Genomic DNA, 23539 nt, shown 5'->3' with positions numbered 1-23539 from the left:
TCCGTGCCGGGGTGGAGGTTGGGGGGGGTCCGTGCTGGGGTGGAGGTTGGGGGTTGGGGAGGGGGTCCGTGCCGGGGTGGAGGTTGGGGGGGGTCCGTGCTGGGGTGGAGGTTGGGGGTTGGGGAGGGGGTCCGTGCCGGGGTGGAGGTTGGGGAGGGGGTCCGTGCCGGGGTGGAGGTTGGGGAGGGGGTCCGTGCCGGGGTGGAGGTTGGGGAGGGGGTCCGTGCCGGGGTGGAGGTTGGGGAGGGGGTCCGTGCGGGGTGGAGGTTGGGGGGGGGTCCGTGCTGGGGTGGAGGTTGGGGGTTGGGGAGGGGGTCCGTGCTGGGGTGGAGGTTGGGGGTTGGGGAGGGGGTCCGTGCCGGGGTGGAGGTTGGGGGGGGGTCCGTGCTGGGCTGGAGGTTGGGGGTTGGGGAGGGGGTCCGTGCCGGGGTGGAGGTTGGGGGGGGGGTCCGTGCTGGGGTGGAGGTTGGGGGTTGGGGAGGGGGTCCGTGCCGGGGTGGAGGTTGGGGGGGGGTCCGTGCTGGGGTGGAGGTTGGGGAGGGGGTCCGTGCCGGGGTGGAGGTTGGGGAGGGGGTCCGTGCCGGGGTGGAGGTTGGGGAGGGGGTCCGTGCCGGGGTGGAGGTTGGGGGGGGTCCGTGCTGGGGTGGAGGTTGGGGGTTGGGGAGGGGGTCCGTGCCGGGGTGGAGGTTGGGGGTTGGGGAGGGGGTCCGTGCCGGGGTGGAGGTTGGGGGGGGGTCCGTGCTGGGGTGGAGGTTGGGGGTTGGGGAGGGGGTCCGTGCCGGGGTGGAGGTTGGGGGGGGTCCGTGCTGGGGTGGAGGTTGGGGGTTGGGGAGGGGGTCCGTGCCGGGGTGGAGGTTGGGGGGGGGTCCGTGCTGGGGTGGAGGTTGGGGAGGGGGTCCGTGCCGGGGTGGAGGTTGGGGAGGGGGTCCGTGCCGGGGTGGAGGTTGGGGAGGGGGTCCGTGCCGGGGTGGAGGTTGGGGGGGGGTCCGTGCTGGGGTGGAGGTTGTGGGTTGGGGAGGGGGTCCGTGCCGGGGTGGAGATTGGGGGTTGGGGTGGGGGTCCGTGCCGGGGTGGAGGTTGGGGGGGGGGTCCGTGCTGGGGTGGAGGTTGGGGGTTGGGGAGGGGGTCCGTGCCGGGGTGGAGGTTGGGGGGGGTCCGTGCTGGGGTGGAGGTTGGGGGTTGGGGAGGGGGTCCGTGCCGGGGTGGAGGTTGGGGGGGGTCCGTGCTGGGGTGGGTGTTGGGGAGGGGGTCCGTGCCGGGGTGGAGGTTGGGGGGGGGGAGGTCCGTGCCGGGGTGGGTGATGGGAGGGCAAATGAGTTGGTCCACCTGGCCAGGTGCCAGCCTCCAACAGTTGGACCCATGCGGTCCATGCCACCTGGCTGGGGGGAGGAGGGGATATGGGCAATGATGACATGTCGTCGTTCCCCTCCCCCCCACCAGGCCGTCATGTTTTCAGACCATCCAGCGATGTTGGCCGCCGTGGTGGCAGCCGCTCATGTCTATGTTGCCCTGGATGAGGAGGAGGAGGAGGAGGAGGAGGAGGAGGAGCGTGCCAGAGAGGCGGCGCAGGCTGCCGCAGAGGGGCAGGCGGCAGCCGCCCAGGCTGGAGGGACACCTGACCGACAGGACGAGGAGGGGGAGGAGGACGTCGCGGCCCCACGGCAACGGAGGCACCCGAGGGCGCCCCGTGTGTACCGGCACCGGCAGTCATACCAGGACCTCACGGACCGGGAATGCAGGAGGAGACTCCGGATGAGCCGGGAAACCGTGGCACACATCTGCCACCTGCTGGCACACCTGTCACCGCGTGGCACTGGCGGGGGACACCCTCTCCCCGTGTCCGTCAAGGTTACGGTGGCCCTGAACTTTTATGCAACGGGGTCATTCCAGGCACCGAGCGGGGACCTGTCCGGCATATCGCAGATATCGGTGCATCGGTGCATCCTGGCAGTGACAGATGCCCTTTATGCCATGGCGCACCGCTACATCTGCTTCCCCGTGGACCGGGCCAGCCAAGATGCCCGGGCCGTGGGCTTCTCTGCCATTGCCGGGTTCCCCATGGTCCAGGGCGCGATCGATGGGATGCACGTCGCCGTGCGGCCAGCTGCAGATAACAGGGCCGTGTTCACTAATAGGAAGGGGACCTATTCGATGAACGTACAGGTGGTCTGCGACCACCGCATGATGATCCTGCACGTCTGCGCCCGTCACCCAGGCAGTGTACACGACTCATTCGTGTTGTCGCGGTCATCCATCCCCGGCATGTACGAGGGACGCCATCCCCGGCTGAGGGGCTGGTTGCTGGGCGACAGGGGCTACCCATTGCGATCGTGGCTGATGACGCCTATACGGAGGCCACGCAATGAGGCGGAGAACCGCTACAATGATGCCCATGTAGCGAGAAGGGGAGTGATCGAGAGGTGCTTTGGCATGCTGAAGATGCGTTTCAGGTGCCTGGACCTCTCTGGGGGCGCCCTCCAGTATCGGTCAGATAGGGTCGGCCGCATCATTGTGGTGTGCTGCGTCCTGCACAACATAGCCCAGCAGAGGGGCGATGTGCCGCAGGCAGAGGAGGGCGGAGTGGAGGAGCAGCAGGAAGAGGCCCAGTCCTCCCCAGATGAGGGGGATGGGGGCAATGGTCAGGGCAGACGGGGTAGACACAGACGGGTGGCTGTCCACCGTTACCGGCTGGCCCAGCGGGCACGGGACAGACTGATAGACGCCCGCTTCACTGACTAGATGGGCGTGGGAATCGGGTAGTATGGCCACAGACCGCACACCATGACAACAGCCGACCACCCACACCCCCCACCCATCCACCCACCCAGCACCCTCACCCCCCTCCCCAACCCCACACACCCCACCCGCATGCACACCACCCCCCCACTCCCAATTGCCGATCCACCGGCGGCACAACGGGCCGGGCTCACCCAGTTGCGGGTGGACGCGTGTCTATCGCAGGCCATGGAGAATGATGACAACCCGCCTCCGATGAGCTCCTGGCTCTACATCGTTGGACTATGTCTGACCCATGTCCACAGTACCACCATCCACCCGGACCATCCCTGCATGCGGCTGTGACACTGCAGCGCACGGTCCCGTCCTCTGCCCGGGGGATGTTGATGGCGGCCCAGGGGGAAGGGGGCAGACTCACCTGGGGCTGAGGTAAGACCACCCCTCACACACACACTTGCGCTCAACGTACATGACACCCCCGCACACTTTGGACAGAGCACAAAGGCAGCTTCGGTAGGTGTAACATTGACTTTAATAACCAAAGGAGTTCATGCACGTGCCCTAGCGCCTAAAACTCATCTGTGCCCTGCACCCGTGCCAACTTACTCAGTGTCTAATTGTTTGGCCTTACGGGCCCTTTGACTACGTCTACGTGGTTCCCCAGACGGTACAGCAGAACTGGAGGTGGACTCCTGTGATTCCTGCCCTCTGACACTGGATCCCTTTGGCGGCCGTTTCCTGGGGCGTCCTGGCCTAGATGGGCCAGGCTGCGGCCCGGGCGACTGGGATGGCGAGCTGCCAGCCTGTCCTGCCCGTTGCCCACCCGATGCACCTGGGACGGAAGGGGGGGAGTCCGAGGTGTCGCGGTGTACCGGGACCTCCCCTACAGAGGGAGCCGGGACGGACCACACCACCTCCTCCTCCCTCGGGGTGCCCGATGGCCCCCAGGCCTCTACATGGGTGGGGGATGCGAACGGACTGGCCATCCGACGCGCCCCCGACATCTGGCGCTGCCAGTCCTGGAGGCCCGTGCTGGTATCGACAGGGGTCTGCAGGTTTGCAGCCATGGAGCCCAGGGGGTTGTCGAACCCTGTCTGCGACAGTGCGACGCCAGCTCGCACATGGCCACTGGCGCCGATGCCCTCAGCGATGGCCTGCTGAGACTGGGCCATGGCCTGCAGAGACTGGGCCATGGCCTGCAGAGACTGGGCTATGGCCTGCTGAGACTGGGCCATGGCCTGCTGAGACTGGGCTATGGCGTTGAGCGCCTCTGCCATCTGGCGCTGGCACTGGCTCATGGCCTCCTGTGAGAGGGCAGCCATTTCCTGGGCCACAGACGCCGCCTGCACGGAAGGCCCCAGGCCTCGCAAACCGTTCCCCATGTCTGACACCGTCGCACCCATTGCCTCCACCGCGGACGCCACCCGTGCGGTGTCAGCCTGGGTGGCACGCATGACCGGGACCACTCCCAGCTCCTGGACGCGGGTGGACTCCTCCACCTGCGACCGCAGCCGCCGCAAGCCACCCGTCACCCTATTCGCTCGTCTCCGTGTCGGTGGTTGCATCGGATCTATGTGTGGGTGTGGTAACTGCAGGAACCCGGGATCCATCTGGGCGGCAGATGTTCGCTTGGCCTGGGCTGCCCTCCGACCGCCCGGTCCCTCTGCTGCTCCTACCTCCACCTGCTGTACCGGGACGGCTGTGTTGTGCGCACCAGTGAGTGTACCAGACGCCTCATCACTAAAGTGCCCAACCGTGGTGAGTGTTTCTGCGATGGTGGAGGGTGTTGGTGACAGCAGTGGCGTTGTGTCGTGCTCTTCGTCCCACTCTGAGTCCATGGCACTTTGGGGTGGGGGTTCGTCTCCACCCATCCACTCTGAGTCACTGTCCGGTATTTCGTCTTCCCGGGTAGGGGTGTCCTGGGAAGTGCTGTCCCGGGTAGTGCTGTCCCGGGTAGTGCTGTCCCGGGTAGTGCTGTCCCGGGTAGTGGTGTCCCGGGTAGGGGTGTCCTGGGTAGTGGTGTCCCGGGTAGGGGTGTCCTGGATAGTGGTGTCCTGGGTAGTGGTGTCCTGGCTCGGATGTGACGGGGGCCTGTGGCTGCCCCCCTCATCGCTGGGTGGTCGCTCCCGCACGTGACGGGGGTGTCGTCTCCCTGTTGCTCCAGGTCTCTCCGTCTCCCGTGGTCTCCGAGGGGCATCCTGCGGGCGTCGCATGCTGGAGGGTTCGGGTCTCTCCGTCTCCCGTGGTCTCCGAGGGGCATCCTGCGGGCGTCGCATGCTGGAGGGTTCGGGTCTCTCCGTCTCCCGTGGTCTCCGAGGGGCATCCTGCGGGCGTCGCATGCTGGAGGGTTCGGGTCTCTCCGTCTCCCGTGGTCTCCGAGGGGCATCCTGCGGGCGTCGCATGCTGGAGGGTTCGGGTCTCTCCGTCTCCCGTGGTCTCCGAGGGGCATCCTGCGGGCGTCGCATGCTGGAGGGTTCGGGTCTCTCCGTCTCCCGTGGTCTCCGAGGGGCATCCTGCGGGCGTCGCATGCTGGAGGGTTCGGGTCTCTCCGTCTCCCGTGGTCTCCGAGGGGCATCCTGCGGGCGTCGCATGCTGGAGGGTTCGGGTCTCTCCGTCTCCCGTGGTCTCCGAGGGGCATCCTGCGGGCGTCGCATGCTGGAGGGTTCGGGTCTCTCCGTCTCCCGTTGTCTCCGAGGGGCATCCTGCGGGCGTCGCATGCTGGAGGGTTCGGGTCTCTCCGTCTCCCGTGGTCTCCGAGGGGCATCCTGCGGGCGTCGCATGCTGGAGGGTGCGGGTCTCTCCGTCTCCCGTGGTCTCCGAGGGGCATCCTGCGGGCGGTCTGCATCTGCGGGGATGGGTGCCTGGACGTTTGGTCCTGCGATACACAATGAAGCATGCATGGTTAGACATCAGGCAGTGATCAGGTGATACGGGAGAGGGGGATATAGGGGAGGGGGGATATGGGGACGGGCTGTTGGTGGCTCACTTGCTCGTGGGGCCCCGACCTCTGCATCAGCAACCTCCCGGTCCTCAGGTCCGCCAGCCAGTTCCAGGGCCCTTTCCTCGTGTACGGTCAGTGGCCTCTCATCAGCGGGCCCTCCTCCAGTCCTCACATGCTCCCTATTGTTGTGTGCGCGCTTCTCCTGGGGGGGGGTGGGGGTGGTGGCAGGGGTAAAAGGCAACAGTGTTAGGCAGGTATATGAATGCACGCCATCGGTTGCGCGTGCATTGCAGAGGTTAAGGTTAGGGCTGGATTCACTTGGGGATATGGGGGAGGGGGGATATGGGGGAGGGGGGATATGGGGGATATGGGGGAGGGGGGATATGTGGGAGGGGGGATATGGGGAGGGGGGGATATGGGGAATATGGGGAAGGGGGGATATGGGGGAGGGGGGAATATGGGGGATATGGGGGAGGGGGGATATGGGGGAGGGGGATATGGGGGAGGGGGGAATATGGGGGATATGGGGGAGGGGGGATATGGGGGATATGGGGGAGGGGGGATATGGGGGAGGGGGGATATGGGGGAGGGGGGAATATGGGGGACATGGTGGAGGGGGGATATGGGGGATATGGGGGGGGGGGACATGGGGGATATGGGGGAGGGGGGGATATGGGGAGGGGGATATGGGGGATATGGGGGAGGGGGGATATGGGGGAGGGGGAATATGGGGGATATGGTGGAGGGGGGATATGGCGGATATGGGGGAGGGGGGATATGGGGGATATGGGGGAGGGGGGATATGGGGGAGGGGGGAATATGGGGGATATGGGGAGGGGGGATATGGGGGATATGGGGGAGGGGGGATATGGGGGATATGGGGGATGGGGGAGGGGGGATATGTGGGAGGGGGATATGGGGGAGGGGGGGATATGGGGAATATGGGGGAGGGGGGATATGGGGGATATGGGGAGGGGGATATGGGGGAGGGGGGAATATGGGGGATATGGGGAGGGGGGATATGGGGGATATGGGGGAGGGGGGGATATGGGGGAGGGGGATATGGGGGATATGGGGGAGGGGGGATATGGGGGAGGGGGGAATGTGGGGGATATGGGGGAGGGGGGATATGGGGGATATGGGGGATATGGGGGAGGGGGGATATGGGGGAGGGGGGATATGGGGAGGGGGGATATGGGGGAGGGGGGGATATGGGGGAGGGGGGGATATGGGGGAGGGGGGATAGGGGGATATCGGGGAGGGGGGGATATGGGGGAGGGGGGATATGGGGGAGGGGGGATTTGGGGGAGAGGGGATATGGGGGATATGGGGGACGCTCACCCTGCCTGCTCTGACGAGGTCGTTCACCTTGTGGCACTGGGTGCCTGTCCGTGGTTTTAGGGCCACAGCGGTGACGGCCTCTGCCACCTCCCTCCACAGACGCCGGCTGTGGCGTGGGGCAACTCTGCGGCCGTGCCCGGGATACAGGGCGTCCCTCCTCTGCTCCACCGCATCCAGGAGCGCCTCCACATCGCGTGACTCGAACCTCGGGGCTGAGCGACGGCCAGCCATCAAGTCGGGTGTTGCGGTCGGCTGTTCCGGTCGGGTGGGGGGGAGCTGCGCGGCCTTATGAGCCGTCACGCCGTGCAGCGCGTATGACGCTGCACGGCGTGAACCACTGCGCAAGCGCGGATCCTGTTACGTCGCTGCTAGCCCATTTCGGGCCGCAGACTATCGGCCCATTTTTATGACGTGACGCAAGTGGGATTTGCGCCGTTTTTTGCGCCGATCGGCGGAGTTTCCGCCGATAACGGAGAATTTCGCCCCAGATACACAACCACCAAGAAAGCACAACAGCGCCTATATTGCCTCAGGAAATTTGGCATGTGCACACTGACTCTTACCAACTTTTACAGGTGCACCATAGAAAGCATCCTATCAGGCTGCATCACAGCCTGGTATGGCAACTGCTCGGCCGAGGACCACAAGAAACTTCAGAGAGTCGTGAACACCGCCCAGTCCATCACACAAACCTGCCTCCCATCCATTAACTCCATCTACACCTCCCGCTGCCTTAGGAAAGTGGGCAGCATAATCAAAGACCCCTCCCACCCAGCTTCCTCACTCTTCCAACTTCTTCCATCGGGCAGGAGATACAAAAGTCTGAGAACACGCACAAACAGACTCAAAAACAGTTTCTTCCCAGCTGTTACCAGACTCCTAAACGACCCTCTTATGGACTGATCTGATTAATACTACACCCTGTATACTTCACCCGATGCCGATGTCTAGGTATTTACATTGTGTACCTTGTGTTGCCCTATTACGTATTTTCTTTTCATATACTAAAATGATCTGTTTGAGCTGCACGTGGAAAAATACTTTTCATTGAACCTCGGTACACGTGACAATAAACAAATCCAATCCAATCCAACTCTTTCCTCATTGAATTTTGGTATCTGACGAATATTTCTCGCCAAATCCAAGACAGAAGTTAAGCCAAACTAACCATCAAGTTTCTCAGCTATTTCCTGTTTGTATAATCTAAGATTATCTTTGTCAGCACAGCCTTCAAATTTAACTTTGATAACTGTTGCAAGGCATTTATGACAGGTCCTCCTTTTCAAGAGAAGTTTCAGCATTGTACATGGCCATGTTAACTATTAAATGAATAAGGCAAAAGTAACTGTGAAATCTTGTTCATTTAAATTCTGCTTTGTAATGTATTTACAGCCTCTGGATTCATATCCGGGAAGAGCCACCAATTTGTTAAAATCCCTGCAGAGACCAATAACTTTTAAAAATATGTTTGAATTCTCCGTGACTAACTAAAAGATACCAAAACAAGTGGCGTGATTCTCCGAGCCTCCGCGCTAAAATCGGGATCGGTGCTGGGGCGGAGAATGGGTGTCAACCCAGAAAACCCGTCTGACGCCGCGGACCTCGCGCGGCCCATCTACGCGGCACAGGTATGGGGCCATTTACAGAGGCCCCCGAGGCGATTCTCCGACGAAAACTGTCCAAGTTCCCGACGGTGTGGTTCTAACCACGTTGTACCTGTCGGGAATGGCCAGTGGCGGCTGTGGAGTCGGTCTGCGGATGCCCTGTGGGGGGGGGGGGGGGATATTCACTGGGGGGGGGGGCCTCACGGACGGCCAGGCTGGCGATCAGGGGCCACCGATCCGCGGGCGCGCGCGATCTCTGGGTCCTATATTTTCAGGGCCGGTCCGCTGTGCGAGTCCACCATGTCGCACGGGGCGGCCGCCAAAGGCCGCCGCCGTGCACATGCGCGGACTCCCGACCGGAATTGCAGGGCCCCGTATCGGCAGCCAGAGCTACAGAGTATTCCAAGGCCCTACTAGGCACCTTCAGGTAGGAGAATCACTCTGGACCTTCTTCAGAAAAGTCCAGAGTGAAACGCCAGCGTTTTGATGCTGGAGTGGGGCATAGCCCCATTATTGGAGAATCCTGCCCAAGATTTCAAATTTTAAGACTTTTACTCTAAAAAACAAACTAAAAGTAACAAGAATGAAACATTAAGATAAAAACAAATTACTGCGGATGCTGGAATCTGAAACAATAACAGAAAATACTCAGCAGGTCTGACAGCATCTGCGGAGAGAAAGGGGAGCTAACGTTTTGAATCTGGATGACAATTTGCCAAATCAGCCTAGTAGGCAACTAATATTCTGAACCACAAAAAGGATAACCCTTATTAATGTCTTAACGTGACTGAAAACCTTTGCTACATACATATACATTACAGCACACTCTCTGCAGGATTACAGTCTTTATAGAGAACAGTCCACAGGTTCCAATAGATTCATGCCTCCCATTTTCGCAAATCAGAGCTTGAGTAGCCATCACAAGGCCCTTCCCACAGTTATTGGAGGATTTCTGAATATACTACCAGCAGTAAGGCACACTCTGATGATTTCTATTCCTCCCCTCCCCCGTCCACCTACCCACCCCCCGTTTCCTGGTCTCACCGAGGAAAATGTTCTAGAGTTTGGGAGATCACAGGATTCATCTCTTTCATTTCCGTTCTTCCTCCCACAATCTGCATGATAGCTCACAGACATTGCACAGCCTTGTCCTCTCTGCTGACCACACAGCTCTGGCCGTTGGTCTCTGTGAGACCTCTCTCCTCCTGTCCAAAACTCAGAGGCTGAAATTCTGTCCACAGTTAACCCAGCTGCTCCTGTCTTTGTTTTCAGGTCTGAACATTTTGCACCTTGCTCTCAGTTAGTCTCAGTCCAACCTCAACCTCGGTCCCCATGATAACCAAACCACCCAGACATGAATATGAAGATCACATGACCCTCTTTGCTCCTCCATTTTACCTTGAATTGAAGAAACAATCCAAAACAACCTACTACATTCTCCCATAAGCACCAATCTAACTAATGTTATTAAACCATTCATTTTTATCAAAATCTGATGCTAACCAATCTATGCTCTCAAGTTACACCACTTGATGAACAAGCACATTATTAACGTCAGTTAGTAAAACAAGCTCCAATTTGTAAAATGAGTACTTTGTATCTGTTTTCACTGAAAATTATAAAATATCTACTGTATAAGGGAAACTAAAAATAAGTCTAAGGGAGTGCCTTAACGGGTTTAACATTAAAAACTAGGAATGGTGACAATAATACAATTTATGCTGGAGAAATCTTGAAGATTTGATGATTTCCACATTGGGCAGTAAAGAAATAGGCAAGGAAATTGCAAACCATCATTTTCAAGGCTCTCTAGACTTGGGTTGAAAAATATAAATGTTATTCTACAATTTAAAAAGTGGGGGAGAGAGGTAGAAACTAGATAATAATAAGCCTATAAGTTTAACACCAAAAGGAGAGGCAACTAGAACACATCATTATAAATAAAGTGATGAATTACTTGACTAAGAATAAGCTGTTCAGTGAAAGTGGGTATGGATTTGTAAAGGGTAGCCAGTTGAAATTTTGAGAATGTCACTAGCGCAGTGGGTTAGTATACTGTCCATTGGTGGGGTTTATATGAACTTCACACAGCAGGGTATTAACAAAAATGAGAGTGCAGTGAGTTGGAGGTAATATTGTGACATGGATAGGTAATTGGCTGGGATGTAGGAAGTAGAGAGTAGAAAGAAAAGAAACCTTCTCTGATTGATGGGATGTGATAAGTGGCATCCCCAAGGATCTGTATTGGCATTACCATATATATTGCTAACTTGAATGAAGGAATGGAAGGTGGTATATCCAAGTTTTCAGATAGCACTACATTAAGTTCAGGAGCATAAAGGGGCATCATTTAAAAATTAATGCTGGCCCATTTAGGAGTGAAATCAGGAAGAATGTTTTCATGTAAAGGGTAGTGGAAAATCAGGATTTTCTCCCCAAAATAGCTTGAAGCTGGACCAATTGGCTTTATCATGGCTGAGATTGCTAAGTTTTAGTTGGTTAAGCGTATCAAAATAGAACTGAGGCAAGTAAATTGAGTGAATTATCCACATAAACGTATATCCTAACGTACCTATTCACGGCCTTCAAACAAAGCTGGTACAGTTTAAAACAAATTATTGAAAACATTGCAAGATATCATCAAAGTCCCAACATCTGCCTCATCAATTTAATCTATACTGACATTATATTTTTTAAATTTCCTTCTTTGGAAAAATACCAAACTAATATTCCTGTACTTGTTGCACTTAGAATGTTTTTTTCAAACCAAAATCATAATCACTATCATTTATTTTCTATTATTTGACAAATTAGATCATAATACTAAATTTGGTGTTGCAAAGAAAATTTATGTTGTGTTGATTCCCTCTTTAATTTGCTGTTAGCCTGATTACCTCATAATGGAGAAGAATGAATTTGCATTTATTTTTTTATTTTATTTTTATTTTTATTTTTAAAAAATAAATTTAGAGTACCCAATTCATTTTTTCCAATTAAGGGGCAATTTAGCGTGTTCAATCCACTTACACTGCACATCTTTGGGTTGTGGGGGCGAAACCCACGCAAACACGGGGAGAATGTGCAAACTCCACACGGACCCAGAGCCGGGATCGAACCTGGGACCTCGGCGCCGTGAGACTGCAGTGCTACCACTGCACCACCGTGCTGCCCAGAATTTGCATTTATATAGCATTTTTCATATTCTCAGGGTATCCCAGAGGACTTCAAAATTAACTAATTACTTTTTAAGTAATATTGTTGTTAGGTGCTCAACTCCTCCTGGTGCTTGGATGTGGCGACTCTGGCAACCTACTGCTCCCCAGACCTGGAATACCTGACCGTGAAGTGCCGCCCATATTGTCTTCCACGTGAGTTCACTTCAGCCATTATCACAGCGGTCTACATCCCACCCCAGGCAGTAGTGAGGAAGGCACTGGACGAACTATACACAGTAATAAACAACTACGAAACAGAACACCCAGAGGCCTTCTTCATCGTGGCCGGAGACTTCAACAAGGCCAACCTCAAGAGTGTACTGCCAAAATTCCACCAGCACATCTCCTGTCCCACCAGGGGTGACAACACTCTTGACCACTGCTACTCAAAAATCAAGGGCGCCTACCGTTCCATCCCCCGACCTCACTTTGGGAAATCAGACCATAAGACGGTGCTCCTTCTCCCGGCATACAAGCAGAAACTCAAGCGGGAGAATCCAGCTAAGAAGGTTGTGCAGTGCTGGCCCGAGGAGACAGAAGAGCTCTTACGTGACTGCTTAGAGACAGTGGACTGGTCCATATTTAAGAACTCAGCGACCAACTTAAATGAGTATGCCACCACCTTCACAGACTTCATCAGCAAATGTGTGGACGACTGCGTGCCAAAGAAAGCAGTAAGTGCGTTCCCCAACCGGAAACCATGGCTCAATCGCGAGATTGACTCCCTACTGAACGACAGATCTGAGGCGTTCAAGGCAGACGACCCTGACCTATACAAGAAATCCAGGTACGACCTCCGCAAAGCCATCCGGAATGCCAAGAGAGAATATCAAACCAAGCTAGAGTCACAGACAGACTCTCGGCGGTTGTGGCAAGGACTAAACAACATAACGGGCTACAAAGCGAAGCCGAACAGTATCTCTGGCAGCAGCGCACCCCTCCCCAATGAACTCAATGCATTCTATGCTCGGTTCGAGCAGGTAACCAACAATCCGCTGGCGAGTGTCCCAGCAGCCCATAATTCACCCATACCCACCATCACAGCTTCCAAAGTCAGATTGGGCCTTCCTAAAAGTGAACCCTCGGAAGGTGACAGGCACAGACGGGATCCCTGGTCGTGCACTCAGAGCCTGCGCGGACCAGCTGGCAGAGGTATTCATGGACATCTTTAACCTGTCCCTACTCCACTCCGAGGTCCCCACCTGCTTCAAGAAGACCACCATCATACCGGTACCAAAGAAGAACCAGGCAACGTGCCTCAATGACTACCGACCAGTGGCCCTGACTTCAGTCGTAATGAAGTGCTTCGAGAGGTTGATCATGAAGCGCATCACCTCCATACTCCCAGAACGCCTTGATCCACTGCAATTCGCATAGGGCTGCAACCGGTCCACATCAGACACCATTTCCCTGGCCCTACACTCATCCCTACAGCATCTCGAAAACAAGGACTCCTACATTAGACTCCTATTTATTGACTACAGCTCCGCCTTCAACACCATAATCCAAGCCAAGCTCATATCAAAGCTCCAAAACCTAGGACTTGGCTCCCCACTCTGCAACTGGATCCTCGATTTTCTGACCAACAGACAATCAGTAAGAATGAACAACAACACCTCCTCCATAATAGTCCTCAACACCGGCGCCCCGCAAGGCTGCGTACTTAGCCCCCTACTCTACTCCCTGTACACACACGACTGCGTGGCAAAACTTGGTTCCAACTCTATCTACAAGTTTGCTGACGATACGACCAAAGTGGGCCGGATCTCGAATAACGATGAGTCCAAATACAGGAGGGAGATAGAGAACCTAGTGGAGTGGTGTAGCGACAACAATCTCTCCCTCAATGCCAGCAAAACTAAAGAGCAGGTAATTGACTTCAGGAAGCAAAGTACTGTTCACACCCCTGTCAGCATCAATGGGGCCGAGGTGGAGATGGTTAGCAGTTTCAAATTCCTAGGGGTGCACATCTCCAAAAATCTGTCCTGGTCCACCCACATCGACGCTACCACCAAGAAAGCACAACAGCGCCTATACTTCCTCAGGAAACTAAGGAAATTCGGCATGTCCACATTGACTCTTACCAACTTTTACAGATGCACCATAGAAAGCATCCTATCGGGCTGCATCACAGCCTGGTATGGCAACTGCTCGGCCCAGGACCGCAAGAGACTTCAGAGAGTCGTGAACACCGCCCAGTCCATCACACGAACCTGCCTCCCATCCATTGACTCCATCTACACCTCCCGCTGCCTGGGGAAAGCGGGCAGTATAATCAAAGATCCCTCCCACCCGGCTTACTCACTCTTCCAACTTCTTCCATCGGGCAGGAGATACAGAAGTCTGAGAACACGCACGAACAGACTCAAAAACAGCTTTTTCCCCACTGTCACCAGACTCCTAAATGACCCTCTTATGGATGGACTTCATTAACACTACACCCTGTATGCTTCATCCAATGCCAGTGCTTATGTAGTTACATTGTATATGTTGTGTTGCCCTATTATGTATTTTCTTTTATTCCCTTTTCTTCTCATGTACTTAATGATCTGTTGAGCTGCTCGCAGAAAAATACTTTTCACTGTACCTCGGTACCCGTGACAATAAACAAATCCAACCCAATCCAATCCAAGGTGTTGCTTCAAGAATGTTTACACTTACCTGAATAAGCAAATGTGACAACAGATTAATCGCCTAGAAATAGATGGAAAAATAAAGTCGAGTTCACTGCATCCACAATTATTAGTGAGTAAAAGAAAAATCAATTTGCATTGAAAACATGCCACGCGTTTTGATCAGCCACAAATTGCTGGACGATTTACACCATGAGCCTCCCTATTATGTGTCATGGCATTGTTTAATTTATATATAGAAAGAAAATAATATTTGACTGGTAATTCATTTCATACGAACCCTGAGAACGAAATGATTTATGGTCCTGACATGCTACTCGACATTTGAGGCCCAGAAATTGAACAATTGAAATGGAGGAGTCTCGCTCTCACAGGGACAAATTGTTCCTTACTTTTTTTACCTGCATGTTTCTTCTGATGGTCTCTTTTGAATTGTCTGTCTCTCTCTCTCCCTCTCTTTCTCTTTATTACTCTTTTGAGAGTTCATAGAGTTGTAGAATCCCTACCGTGCAGAAGGAAGCCATTTCGGCCATCGGCTCTGCATCGACCTTCTGAAAGAGCACCCTACCTGCTTCCTCGGCCCACTCCCCGTCCTATCCCCTTAATCCCACCTAACCTACACATCCCTGGACACTAAGGGCCAATTTTATCATGGTCAATACACCTAACCTGCACATCTTTGGACTGTGGAGGAAACCGGAGCATCCAGAGAAAGCCCAAATAGATGCGGGCGGAAAGTGCGAACTCCACACATTTCCCCCAAGGCCGGAATTGAACCTAGGTCCCCGGCGCTGTGAGGCAGCAGTGCTAACCACTGTGCCACCATGCCGCCCACAAGATAGAATCTAGATGGTATCTATGTTATCCAGAAATGAGTGTGCTTGCTGCTAGTAGTGTTTTACAATGATTGACATTAAAATAAGTGAAATGCCGGGATGTTATCCACTTGAAAATACATGTAGGCAACCCATGACATCAAGAATACTAATTAATAATTTAGGAAAAATTGTTTCACCTTGTACTGGTCTTGTATTCAAAATCCAGCATTCAAACACAGCTCCCTTACACCCCACACCCTGAACAGCAAGCCCCCAACACTGCCAAAAGTGAGACAAAATAACACATGTCCCAGGCTTTTGCTCCTTGGAGCCCCAAAGCTATCCACAGTTGCCCATAGTAAATGTCAGGAAAATACTGGTGTGCAAGATACATAGAAAGAGAGACAGAGGAGGAAACAACAATATTAAATATTCTAAAGAAATAATACGTGGAAAAAATAGAGAGGAAATGACCGAGAGACTTGCACTTACACAACTATCAACATTTGACTCTCCTGCCAAGTTGTCAATACATTGTCCCGACTTCTTAGAGCAAGTTTTGAAGTCAATAGTAGTCGGAAGTAGTAAAGATATAAAACATGCTGCCCATTCACTTTTATTTGTTTTACATTGTCGCACAAAGACAGGTAGGATTTTCTAGCCCCCCCCCTCCGCAATGTGTTTTGTGGCGGCAGAGGCAGTTCACCATTGGCCATCAATAGGACCTTCCAGTCCTGCCGATGTCTACGGAGGAGTTTCAGCAGTTGGGGGGATGGGGGGGGAGTTTGCTTACGCAGGTCTTTGCCAGCCTCTTTTATTGTGTTGCTCTTGGTCTCCAAGGAATCTGTCCCTTGGTGGTGAGTGGGAGAGTTGCTTAGTATGGAATTTGTGCATTTTGGGTTGCCCTTGCTGATGTTTAAGCGCTAATTCCTCGGAGGGATTGCCATCCCGGAGTGGCAGCTGAAAGCGGGTGGGAGACGGAAATCCATAGAGTCAGCACATGGAGCAACTGTGAAGTCCCAAACTGGGGTTGCGTGACACACCAGGTCGGATGGGCAATGTGGGGTACTATGACATGGGATGGTGATTTGCTCCATGAGGGCAATAGGATCCTGACGTAGAGGGGACGACGAGGCCAGCCACATTTATGCTCCACCCTCAGGCTGCGAAGCACAGCTATAGGGCTTGAGCAATGTGGATGGGCACTGCCAATGACCCTGGAGGCCCGGCCATCAGGGATGTTACCATGGGTGGCTGCGAGTACAAGATAGAAGGCTCATATGATCCACTACCCATGAGAGCTGGGGGAATGCAGGTTAAAGTTAAGATCAAGTTGAGTGCAATCTGGAGGCTTGAAATAAATCAGGTGAGCCTTGCCTGCCACAGGAGGAAGCACTTCCCTCAAACATCCCAGACCCTTCCTTGATGAGTCAATTATGCTCATTAAGTCACTATTTCAATGCATGATTCTGCCATTGATTGGCACCCACTACTTCCCTGGAGAGGGAGCATGTGGTGTCCATGGGCACCATTGAGACCTTTCGGGTCTGCTGGGCACCACAGGGAATGGGGTGCTTCACAACCCTTTTAATCACATTTTAGCTTGATGATTTAATTTTATTTGCTTTTGTTTAAGGCAGTATCCCTTTAAGGGACTGTTATTTTTAATTTGTCCCTCAGTTTATTTAATTTTGTCTATTTGGTGTCATCAAAATAGTTGGCACCAACTAGTTAACCCTTTGGAAGCTAAGCCTCCAAGCATTGAATCCATGGCTAGCACTCACCCCTCAATAGGAGAGAGGTGAAACTGGTTTAGCCCCAATAAAGGGACATTGACAGGACTCCTCATTGCTCACAGATCAGTTTCCTCCTTTTCAGTTCCTGGAATGTGAGGATGATGGAGCCAGTGGAATTGGCTGATTACAATGGAACAGGAGAGTGGACAAATATGTCCCCCATGGGGTTTGAGACCTTCTTACTTGTGTGCTGCCAGCAAGAGGTCTCTTCACTGATCGCTCCTTTCAGGGCAGGGGATGGAAGCCCAATGACCGGACTATGCAGGAGAATGATGATGACTTGCAGTGAGGACAGAGCAATGTTCCTCATATCTCCAGTCAATATCTGAATCCTGCCTGACAGAAACCTGAGCGCAGCCAGCCACTGAACAGGGTGATCTGTGGCCGATTAGCCGCTGAAGACGCATCTCAGCTGACGCTGCCTCTTCTGAGATTAAGGGGGCCAGTGTGGGTCTGCGCCTATTGTGCAGGTGGACAGACTCTCACAAGCTTTCAGCTGTTGGTTCCCTCATGCTGAACGAATGCTTCCACAGATGAAAGGCAAGGCGTTGGCTGGATTGGGGGGAGGGGCGAGGGGGATAATGCCCCTGACCCATATTACAGTAGCATGACAGCATCATTACAGTGGGACAACCATTGAACTGTCATCTTTTCAGGGGAGATAGAGGATGTATCACCATTGCTCTTCCAGCCTAAACGTGGGGGTTGGCTGTGCATGCCTGAATGAAATGAAAGCAGAGAGGGACTGTAAAGGTGCATAATGTGACTTCTATTACATGAAATGGTGCTAATATTGATGGTTAATATCTACTTATGTCTGAACTCACCCGTGCCCACGCTGTGATAATAATTTATTTGCCTTCTTTACCCTACCGTTACATCTATGTGTTTCCCTAGGATCCACAGCTGAGGATGAGATGGCCTGCTGATGCTAAGCTCTGTTGTCTGAGATGGCCTTGGCAGGTATCTCCTGGAGGGTCGGGAGCTTGAGGGTCTGGGACCTTGAGGGCAGCACGAGTGTTGTAGAGCTACCCTCCTGGATGTCTGGGACTGAAGGTATGCCAGTCACAGGAAAGAAGGAGTCAGGTTGGCTGGACATCCCCAGGGTCTCCTTAGTGGAGGGCCCCGATGTAGGGCACAGGGAGTCCACAGCAAGTTAAAATAAAAGACATTTCTTTAAGCAACAAGTATATGCATGAGCCCTGGTTAAACCTCACCGGGTACTCTCTCTCTTTCAGTCGGTTCCACACTGGCCAACCTTTTATACAAGTACAGGTAAGTTACCTCGCCCTGTCCCTCTGAGAATCGTGGGGCTGACTTCCTGACTGCCAGCCCCCCAATTGGACTTGGAACAAATGCTGAGGAGTGTTGAGTAGGTGTTTAAAAGGTGTGCCCACCTGATTGCTGAGATCAGGGCAGGTCACCACGAGCACGGAGTGAAACCTGTGAGAATTGTTTTTACAAAGTGGTTTAAGATGCGGACATTTTTCCCGCCAAAGATGCCTACGGGATTCTCTCTGATTTTCTCGCTGAAACCAACACTTTGAAAAATTTTGGAAAATTCCACCCTCTGTCTCCATTATTTTGTATTAATGGAAGCTCATTCACATTGAAAAAAATGCAAAAATGAATGGCTTCAATTTTATAGATTATGAATAATAGTTGATGAGGTTTTGTTTCCTTGTGTGAATCAGAGAGAAGATGAAGTAAAACAATTGTTGAGCAAGAGCCACCACAAGTTGATACAATTCTGGTTGTGTTACTGCATCAAACATACAGAACGACATATATACAGGCTAATAATTTATTTTTGTATTTCAACCTCGAATCCAGTTGAATAACTGACAAAATTGATGAATTATGAAGCTGCTTTTTTTCGTGTCAATAAAATGGTCCCACCTGCTAGAAACTGTTTATAATTACTTTGTCAAGATGTGTAATATCTAGCTTTAAGAAGAAAGGTTATCAATGTGACAAAACTTCTGCAAAGATTTTATGGGTTACAGGGTTAAATCAAATGGAGGTTTTAATTTCTGACAGGGAATGATGATGAAAACCTATGTTGCTGTCAGATTTGTTGAAGAAATAAATGAATATGTTTCGGCATCACAAGTCAAGCAGAGAGGGAAAGTAGCTGAGAAGCACAAAAAAAACATCTGGTACCATTATGAGCGCTTTCTATTTTACTATGTGACTTGCATAATCCATCCACTTCATATCATCATTCCATTTACACTGATAGACAAATGTACAATATGTTTTTGAAGGTTTTTCTCCCAATGTCCTTTGCCATTTGCTTCAATGTTGCTTTGTTCAGCTTTCACAATGTGATCATTTTGGCCACAGAATTCAACAGAGTGGGCGTTGCTCAAGCTGGCTCAGTGAGTATAAACACTGTCTGACTGCGTGCTACAGATGATGACGTTTCCAGTTTCAACCCCTGGTTGCCCTGGTTAACTGGTCTCAGGTGAGGCTCTGACAGGGTCACTGCAGATACCTGTTGGTGCCCAGGGGATTCAACTATGTGTCTTCTACGATTTGGAAATTGTTGACCAGAAGACGTCTTCATTTCTGGCCATTGCACTCATAGAATGCATCAGTTTCTGATGCTGTTTATTACATAGAATCCCCAGTGCTGAAGGAGGCCATTCAGAAGTCTGAGAACACGCACAAACAGACTCAAAAACAGCTTCTTCCCCACTGTCACCAGACTCTTAAATGACCCTCATATGGACTGACCTCATTAACACTACACCCTGTATGCTTCATCCGATGCCAGTGCTTATGTAGTTACATTGTATATGTTGTGTTGCCCTATTATGTATTTTCTTTTATTCCCTTTCTTCCCATGTATTTAATGATCTGTTGAGCTGCTCGCAGAAAAATACTTTTCACTGTACCTCGGTACACGTGACAATAAACAAATCCAATCCAATCCAATCCATTCAGCCCATCGAGTCTGCACTGGCTCTTGGAAACAGCACCCAAGTTAAACCCACACCTTCACCCTATCCCCGTAATCCAGTAACCCCACCTATCCTTTTTGACACTAAGGGGCAACTTAGCATGGCCAATCCACCTGACCTGCATATCTTTGGACTGTGGGAGCACCGGGAGGAAACCCACAGAGACACAGGGCAATTGTTTCAGCTCACCATTTTGATACATTCTTCATTGATCTGTTATGATCAGATTTTCCAACACAACAGCTACAATAACTGCATGTCCCTGTATCCATGAATAATTTTCCCATAAAATTGGTCGATATTACTTGGGGGCTTCAGAACATGATTCAGGAACAAAACAACTGGACTGTTAATAGATGATAGGAAAACAAGATGGCGCAAAGTTCTAATGATTTAGCAATAACCGTAATTGTCGGAGGTCCTCAGAATGAAATACAAGCAGGTGGGAGTTATATGATGCAGGCGGGGGAATAGAGTTTCTGTGGGTTCTGGCGCTATTCACCCTTTAATCCTCTCATTTATCCTGTTTTACTCAGCACTTACTTACCTAATCCGGGAGTGGATGCTCCCTAATATGTCCCTAGAAGACTTCTGGATAAGTGTTGGTGAAAAATGGCAAGGGAATCCTCAGAAAATCGTCAAGAAGAGGGAGCAGTCAGTTGCAACTGGGGTGGAGATATCTCCTCAGTATGGTGACTTGATCCTTAAGCGGGTTCTTCATCCAGCATTCTTGAAGGCATTGCAGGTGATGATTGTGAACATCATTAACGTCATGGATGCCAAACTTGGCTTGTTAGCACAGAATATTAGTGCTCATGAGACCGAGCTGTAGAATACTAATAAGTGGCTTGATGAAATGAAGGAGAGAATCCTGACTGTCGAAAATGCAACTTGCTCAGCTGAGGCCCGCTTGCAATCCTTGGGAAACCAGCTATATGGTATGCCAGAGGCTGACATGTTAGCCTTTGCCTCCTTGATAGCCTGTGGGACGATCTTGCTGGGATGGTGAGCGCCAGAGCTGCCTAAGGCAGCGGGATGGGTGAATGATTTGGCAGAGTTCCTTCAGTTGGAAAAGTTAAAGTTTCCCATTCGGGGACCAGACAAGGGTTTCCAATCGAGGTGGAGGTTGGTCATCTCCTTCTTTAAGGATCAGTAAGCATCAGCGGGGGAGAGGGGTTAGTGGGAGGGGCCTTGGGGGGTCTGTATTTTATATTATTTAAAATAGTTATAAATTAGGATAGGTAGAGTTTAAGACAGGGAGGTTTTGCTGGGAAATACTTGTATAAAGTTGATTGTATTGTGTGTTTTGTATATAAACGGAAAATGCCTTGAATAAAAATATTTTCCAAAAAAATTCAATAATTGAAGAGCTTGAGAAGATATTCAGTACAACCTTAGAATTTGGTCCTTTATTCCTAATTCTGGGGCACCTAGATAGAAGAATCATTGACGCAAATAAAAAGAGGCTGCATAGCATGCTTACCTTTGCAGCACGGAAGAACATCCTTTTCTCAAGGATTATCCTTCAATTCAGAATCAACATAAAATTATCATGGATTGTATCCTTATGGAGTTCCTAGCTCGCACACTCTGTTCTAAATCAGATGCATTCCGAAAAGTATGAGACCCCTAACTCAAATTTATAGGCTCCAATATGGTCTGACTTGCTCCCAAAAGATTTTCCATAAGTTATGTAACACCGTCTCAAACTCGCTATGTGTGATGGTGTGCACTATACTGCAATATTTACATGGCCTTCTCCTCTTCTCCCCTATTCTCTAGCTTATCGCTCGTGGTTCTTTGGTGTTGTATAGTCGGAGACACCAAGTTTAATGATTAAGCTGAACCAACTGTGTTGATATTTTCCTGTCTTTTTCTGTACTCATGTATGCAGACGCACATATACTGTACTGTACCAGTTTTGAGGGTTTGTTGCATTCTTTGTAAAATTGGAAAAACTCTAATAAAAATATATATTGGTCCATAATAACTTAAATTCACAAAAGGATAGCCACAGCGTTGAATGCAAATGCATCAAGGTGGATGTTAGGATGTGGGGGGGTTAATGGCAAAGAAATTCCAAAGTTTGGGATGACTAGCAATGCGGGACATTCCACATGAAGGGGAATTCAACTGAATGATGAATAAATATTTTTAAAAAGAGACACAAATGACTAAATAAATAAGTAAACACATTCCCGAGTCCAACTGGTAGCACAAATCACATTTTAGTCTTGGAGAATACTTGAGGAATTGATAGCCCCAGACCATGAGCATATGATTGTATGAATCACAATACTTTGGTAAATTCAGTACATCAATTCCTCTTTTTGTTTTCATGCAGGTCACGTATTTTACTTTGTGAATATTAGGGCAAATATTAATTAGATTTGCGTTGCACCAAAAATACATCAGTCAGATTTTGTAGATTTGGTCACAAAAGATTTTTCCTTTAACTATGTGCTATCCATTTTCCCCATTATATGTCTTCTCATCGAAAAGGAAGGGATTCAGGACAGCTTTTATATCCTGTAAAACAAGGGGCTGGATTTTGTGGTCCCCCAGCCGTTTGTTTCTCGTCGGCCCACCATTCGCTGGCGGTGGGATTCTCTCTTCCCGCTGCTTGTCAGTGGGATTTCCCATTGAAGCCACCCCATGCTAGCGGGAAACCCAAGGGTGGGGGTGCGCTACCAATGGGAAAAGGGAATCCCGATGGCTTGACAATTCCCGTCAGGATCCCTTGTTCTGGTGTTCGAGCAAACCATGACCTGGGATTTTGTTGTGGTACCGATAGAAAAACTCTGTGTTCACAATCATTACCCCACTGAAACTGACAGAAACTTTGGGAGTTTGGACTTGCGCATAATTCAAAGTTTATATCAGTGAGTCAACGCTTCTGCTTAGGGTGCGTTATTGAGGTTCCCCTGCACGTGTATCTCTCTAGAAATTATGAAATTACAAGAGTCTCCACTCTAATGGTGTTAGTTTAGCTACGAAAACCCTGGGAAAAGTTGAATATTGTGAATGGAGTGTAATTGGTTTTGTAACAGTGTAAATTTCATAATTATTGCTAAACGTCCTCATTGTCCCTGAGAAACTAATTTTATATTTATGGGATGTCATGTTTCTCCACAATAATAAAAACACCCACATTTTATAAAAAATATTATCTTTTTATAATATCATGTATTTTAACTTCTATCTCAACTCAATAATATATTTATTTCGCTACCTGAAATTTTAAATTAAAAGTAAAGGAATTTAAGTGCTTTCACCTTTCTGATTTGCTGTCTGAGGAAATACTTCAATTTAATTCATCGAATCATCGAATCATGGAACCTACAGTGCAGAAGGAGGCCATTCAGCCCATCGAGTCTGCACCATCCTTGGAAAGAGCAGCCTACTTAAGTCCACACCTCTACCCTTTCCCCGTAACCCAGTAACCCCACCTAACCCAAGGGCAATTTAGCATGACCAATCCACCTAACT

Source organism: Scyliorhinus torazame, chromosome 18 (genome assembly GCF_047496885.1).
Source record: "Scyliorhinus torazame isolate Kashiwa2021f chromosome 18, sScyTor2.1, whole genome shotgun sequence".
NCBI lineage: Eukaryota > Metazoa > Chordata > Chondrichthyes > Carcharhiniformes > Scyliorhinidae > Scyliorhinus > Scyliorhinus torazame.
This window is presented reverse-complemented; position numbering follows the sequence as displayed.